A 6,000-nucleotide genomic window follows, 5' to 3' on the forward strand; every position below is an offset into this window, starting at 1 on the left:
CTTTTCCCTTGGCACTTTTTCTCAAACTTCAAACTGTCATAACTTTGTCAAATCTCAACCGATTTCCTTGCGGAATATTAATTTTATCATTATTTGGCCCCTATTTTTATTCTGCATCAAAATAAAAAATTCATTTTTTTCTTCCTTCACTGTCTATTTTTTTTCATACTTTCGATTACTGTCCATTTTCTACATACTTTCCCCGTGGCACTTTATCTCAAACTTCAAACTGTCATAACCTTGTCAAATCTCAACCGATTTCCTAGCGGAATATTAATTTAATCATTATTTGGCCCCTATTTTTATTCTGCATCAAAATAAAAAAATCATTTTTTTCTTCCTTCACTGGCAATTTTTTCATACTTTCGATTACTGTCCATTTTCTACATACTTTTCCCTTGGCACTTTTTCTCAAACTTCAAACTGTCATAACTTTGTCAAATCTCAACCGATTTCCTTGCGGAATATCAATTTTATCATTATTTGGCCCCTATTTTTATTCTGCATCAAAATAAAAAAATCATTTTTTTCTTCTTTCACTGGCAATTTTTTCATACTTTCGATCACTGTCCATTTTCTACATACTCTTCCTGTGGCACTTTTTCTCAATCTTCAAACTGTCATAACTTTGTCAAATCTCAACCGATTTCCTTGCGGAATATCGATTTTATCATTATTTGGCCCCTATTTTTATTCTGCATCAAAACAAAAAATTCATTTTTTTCTTCCTCCACTGTCTATGTTTTTCATACTTTCGATCACTGTCTATTTTCTACATACTCTTCCCGTGGCACTTTTTCTCAAACTTCAAACTGTCATAACTTTGTCAAATCTCAACCGATTTCCTTGCGGAATATCAATTTTATCATTATTTGGCTCCCATTTTCATTTTACATAAAAATTGGAAAATTAATTTTTTCTTCCTTCACTGGCATTTTTTTTGCATACTTTCGATCACTGTCCATTTTCTCCCTACTCTTCCCTTGACACTTTTTACAAACTTTAAGCCGTCATAACTTTGCTTAATTTTATTGAAGTGTTGTTTTCACTTGGGTTTTACTATATTCTCATAAATTGTGACCTATTTTTTTGTAGACAAATTAATGAATTGAAGAATTTTTAAAGCTAATATTCAAGTAATTAAAAATACAACATATATATGTTTCAGTGTAGGCCGTGGACAGCGGGAAAAGAGGTTCCAAAAATTATTGCGCTAACATGCGTTGCGACATTTTATAAGATGGTCGATTCGTCGGTTGGTCGCTTGGTCGGTCGCTTGGTCAGTTGACTTGGGCAGTCGTTTCCAGGTTAACCCGGCATGCCAGACGCTGTCTGCACTCACACACACACACACACACACACACACACACACGTACAGATACACATACAGATACAATGACTTTGGCCAAGAGCTGCAAATGCACTTGCATTGCAGCTGCATTCCTGTCGTTCCTTGGCTATTTTTAGACCCGACGCAGTCAGTGGGTTTTATAACTCTCGTTGATGTTGTTGTTGTGGTTGTTGTAAGTTAGTAGTAGAAGTTGTTGTAGTCGTAGTAGCAGTAATAGCTGTTTTTATTTTTATTTGTCTGTTATTATTGATTTAGTTTTTCCATGTCATATGTTGCCGTCTGGAGGTGAAGCCTTTTGCATAAATTTCGAGTGTTTACTGTACACGAAATTTTTTGTTGTGCTGAGATGCTTAAAATTCCTCAGTAAACAGCAACAACAACAAAGCAAATGCACTGAAAAAAATAGCCAACTTCCAAGATAAAGAACCTTCATCTTATTTGTTTTGTTCTTAGACTAAGAGCATTGTAAGACCAAATAGCTAGTGACGAAATTACTAATTCTAAGAACTTGATCTTATTTGAAATGTTCTTAAAATTCAATGGGTTTACTAACTATAAGAATTTTATGCTCTCGTTGATTTTACAACCTTTTTTTATCAGTGTGCAGAAAAAATTAGGTTTGAACAGCAACCCCAGCACAAAAAATGCAGACAACAACAACAACAACAAGAACGGCATAAAATGCATTCACCTGAGCTTAGCAACTGCATTCAACATTCACCAATAATAACAACAACCACACTCACACTCGTTCACAGCTTAAAGTGTGTAGCATATATATGTACATATATTCATAAGTATATAAACACACATACACCTTTGTATATATTTATATATATAATACATATATTCCTATATAGCCAGCCTTTTTCTTGATGCAGTTTGACCCGTTGGCCGATGACGTCGCTTTGAAGACCTGTTTTCATGTTTTTTGGGCATTTATTCTGGATTTTCGCCAAATACCTTTTTTCTACTTTGTTTTTGTATTGAATTGCATCCTCTGGTGTCTGATGTTGCTGTTGTTGTTGTTGCTGTTGTTTTTGCTGCCGTTGCTGCACTTCAGCAACAAGTGCATTATATCCTCTACTAAAGCACAAAGAAGAAGCGCTCAAAATACAATGTGCCGAAAAATACGAACAAAAAGGGACAAATATAGTCAACCTTCAAAAATTTGTGCTAGATTTAAATTTTCATTCAGTTTTCTATATTTTCCGATATTTTGCCAACTCTTTTTTTTTTCATTTTTACGATTTTCGCTATTTAACTTGGTTCAAATTTTGGATTTACATTAATAGTTTGAGGTAATTAGTTTTTTTTTGCTTGCCTTTCTCATTTCTCGACGCTCTTGATGACTTATCGTCAGGTAATTCATTTATCTGCGCACCTAATCTTCATCCAAAAATAAATTTCAATCTCCATTTTATTTGTGACTTAACCTCATATTTTCCTGCTTCTGTTGTGTGGTAACAAAGTTGCCGCGATTGCGCAATAAGTGAAGACAGAAGACGCAGACAGAAGACAGCAGCCAGAAGACTGAAGACAGACATCGCCAACATCGTCTGCGACTCCGTCTCAGTTTCCGACTGCCGACCTGAGTTATTTTTAGCGCACTTCGCAGTTTTGCGGGCTTGAGTCTGCGTCTCTGTCTGGATCTGGATCTGGGTCTCTTTCACTCTCACACGAATATATGTATCTATCTCAGTGTTTATGAATCAGGCCACTTTATACTAGGTTTTAATCCGAAAAAAAGGGTCAACCGCATTTTTGGTTTTATAAATAACAAACTAAATCGTTTCGGGCAAAATTAGTGACATTGCTTCTTAGGAATTATTTTTTCTGTCATCTCTTTTTTTTTTTTTGTTTTTCGATTTTGTGGTGTGAAGGAACTACAGGAAATTCCTTTCAGCAAACTCATCAAGCTAAAGTAAACGGCGTGTCAAATGGTAATGGTCTCTCAGTTTTGGTGCGAGATTAATGACATTGGAATAATGCCCCACCCCGAACTACTCGTACAATATAAAGCAAGTCTCGCCTCCTATCTGTCATTTCTATCCGATCCGATTCCACCCACTTACGCATACACATTTGCATTTTACAGCAGACGAGGCAACAACAACAAGAGAAAACTCATATCTAGCTGCTCGACCGTTAGATACCCAGTATCTGCAACTCTATAACCATCAAATAAATAAGAATAAGTTGCACAAAAATAAATAATTTAAAATAAAATGTCAAAAGAAAGGTTTTCAAAAAAGAAATGTACAAATTTCAAGTCTGTAGACTTAAATCCCCAAACATTTTTGGAAGATTTTCGGTTGGTTTCGATTTCTGTGGCACCCCTGATAGTCTCTGATATCTGTGTGTTTTTACGGACGGACGTTGCCGCAAACCAAATAGCCTTTGTACCCTTTTGGTACTGGGCTAACAACAACAACAACAATAGCGTCAACGTCGTCGTTTGTTACGCAAGCAGTAAATTTTCAATAAATATACATAAACCGAACAAACAAAACAAATCAAATCGACGACCGCAAAGACAAACGACGACGGTCAAGCGAACTGAACCGAACTGAACCGAACTGAACGAAACGGAACGCAGCCAAAATGACGCTGACGTTGACGTTGACGCCGGCGGCCAATGCCGGCTCATATTGTGTATATGTGTGTGTGTGTATGTGTGCATATATATGCATATGCGAGTGAGGCGAGCCTCCCACAGCAGCCAGATACGCAATGCATACACTGTGAAAAATATGTGTTAACAAAGTTAGTATGTTCGTACTTAAATAGTTTTCGCGAAATATTAAAATCAACTGCAAAAACTCTTTGTTTCAGCTTGAATAAAATATTAAAAAGAAATGTGAAATATATTCCATTCAAATAAGATTTAATTAACTATTCGCATATTCAAAATAAATATGATTTATGTTTAACATAAATATGATATTTTTAATTTGAAGGGTTTTTCTCTTTCGTTTTACTATAATCATATTAAAAGTGACACTTATGTATGTTTCAAAGTGTATGATATTTAATTTTAATACGTTTTCTAGTTAAGTCTGACATAAAAAATCGAATACGATCGTATTTATTTTTACTATTCGTTTATTCTATCAATGCATGAGATTGTGTTGAACTAGAAACAAGTATATTCTAGAATTCGTTTAAGATTCTTATGTAATTAAACTAGTGTGCTTCGCTTTTTGATAGACATAAATAATTCCCTAGTCGTACTCAGATGCCCAGAAAAATATCATTTTTAAAATGCCCGGACTGTTGAAATCGAACTTGAATTGAACGTAGTTAGCTCTCAGATCATTTGTACTTTAATATCCACGGCATGTTTTTTTTCTAAGTGTATACGCACAAACACACATACATTTGTAGTTGTATCATGTGAGTGTGAAATTCTGTGATCTATTGGGCTGTCGAGTTGTCGAGTTATTTGTTTTCTTAGCGCTCGAACGTCACGCGTTCGTTTGCATTGCACATACGCAATGTTGTCCCGAAAACCGACACTCCAAAGTGCTGGGCACACATTTGTTGTTTATGTTGTTATGTTGTTGTTGTGGCTTCTGCTGCTGTGCTGTTGCTGTGATCTAATGCACATAGACGACAACGACAAAACGCCTCATTAAAGCCAACAACAACAACAAAACAACAACAAACTCTACCCAAGTAAACAGGAAATCTGCAGGATTGCAATAGCCTCAAAGTTTAGAAAAGCGCGCGCTTTTTTTTTCTTCTCTCTCTCCTCTCAGATTTTGTTCTTTCATTCTGGTTTTTTGCTTTGTTTATGTTGTTATTTGTTCGCTTTGTTGCGTGAAATTGTTGTTTACTTATAGTGTTGTCTCTTCGTCATCCTTTTAACTTTTACAATCTCTGTTATTGTTATTGTTTTTGTTTTTGCAGCTTGTTTTCAATAAACCAAGTCGTCGAGGCAGCAAATGAAAATAAATATCGTCGCACATGAAACTGAATCTGTTATTGTTATTGAGTCTCTTCCGATAATTTTGTTGACAACTATGCAAGAATTTTGTTATTGTCTGAGACTTGCAATTCTACGTAGAATTATTTGTTTTACTGCATTACGATAATTGTGTCACTTTACTGAAAATCTGAACGGATGTTTCAGCTGCAATTCAAACAAATAAAATATGATAGACAGTTTTCTTTAAAAGCTAAAATCCGTTAATATTCTGTTAAAATCGAATTCTCCTACTATATACCATATTTTTTGTGTATTACATGAATGCAAGAACATCTGCAATTAGTTAAGTTGTTTTATGCTTTCAGTTTTAACTTTAAATTCTTATAATTTTAGATTCAATAAATTTTAAAGCTAAAATATCAATATTAAATTGGTCTCACCTTGTTTTGCTGTAATTTTTGAAATTACTATGCAACTTTATTAATTAATATTATTAAATTTACCGCTTAATAATATTACATTTGTTTGGATTTTGGAGCATTTTTAAGTTTTTATTTTTGCTGAATTTTTTTTTATTGAATAAAAATATTGTGAAAATAATGTTTTAATTTTATAAAACACAATTTTTATTTTATATTATTAAAAATATTAAATTTTCCAGATTAAGAGCAATATCAACTAAAGAGATTTCTTTTAAATAAGTTTTCCCAAATGCTTA

General features: G+C 34.0%; 1 protein-coding gene across 3 annotated transcripts in view; it reads right to left on the reverse strand.

Annotated features, from left to right (window-relative positions):
* The window catches only part of LOC117785737, a 23,740-nt gene extending 17,946 nt beyond the window's left edge, over window positions 1-5,794 (reverse strand). For all 3 annotated transcript variants that reach the window (XM_034623948.1, XM_034623946.1, XM_034623945.1), the window contains exon 1: window positions 5,723-5,794. The gene's annotated coding sequence lies outside the window, so the exon portion shown is untranslated. The remainder of the gene's footprint in view (window positions 1-5,722) is intronic.
* Between the last annotated feature and the right edge of the window lie 206 nt (window positions 5,795-6,000).

The sequence above is a fragment of the Drosophila innubila genome (assembly GCF_004354385.1).
Source record: "Drosophila innubila isolate TH190305 chromosome 2R unlocalized genomic scaffold, UK_Dinn_1.0 1_C_2R, whole genome shotgun sequence".
NCBI classification, from domain to species: domain Eukaryota; kingdom Metazoa; phylum Arthropoda; class Insecta; order Diptera; family Drosophilidae; genus Drosophila; species Drosophila innubila.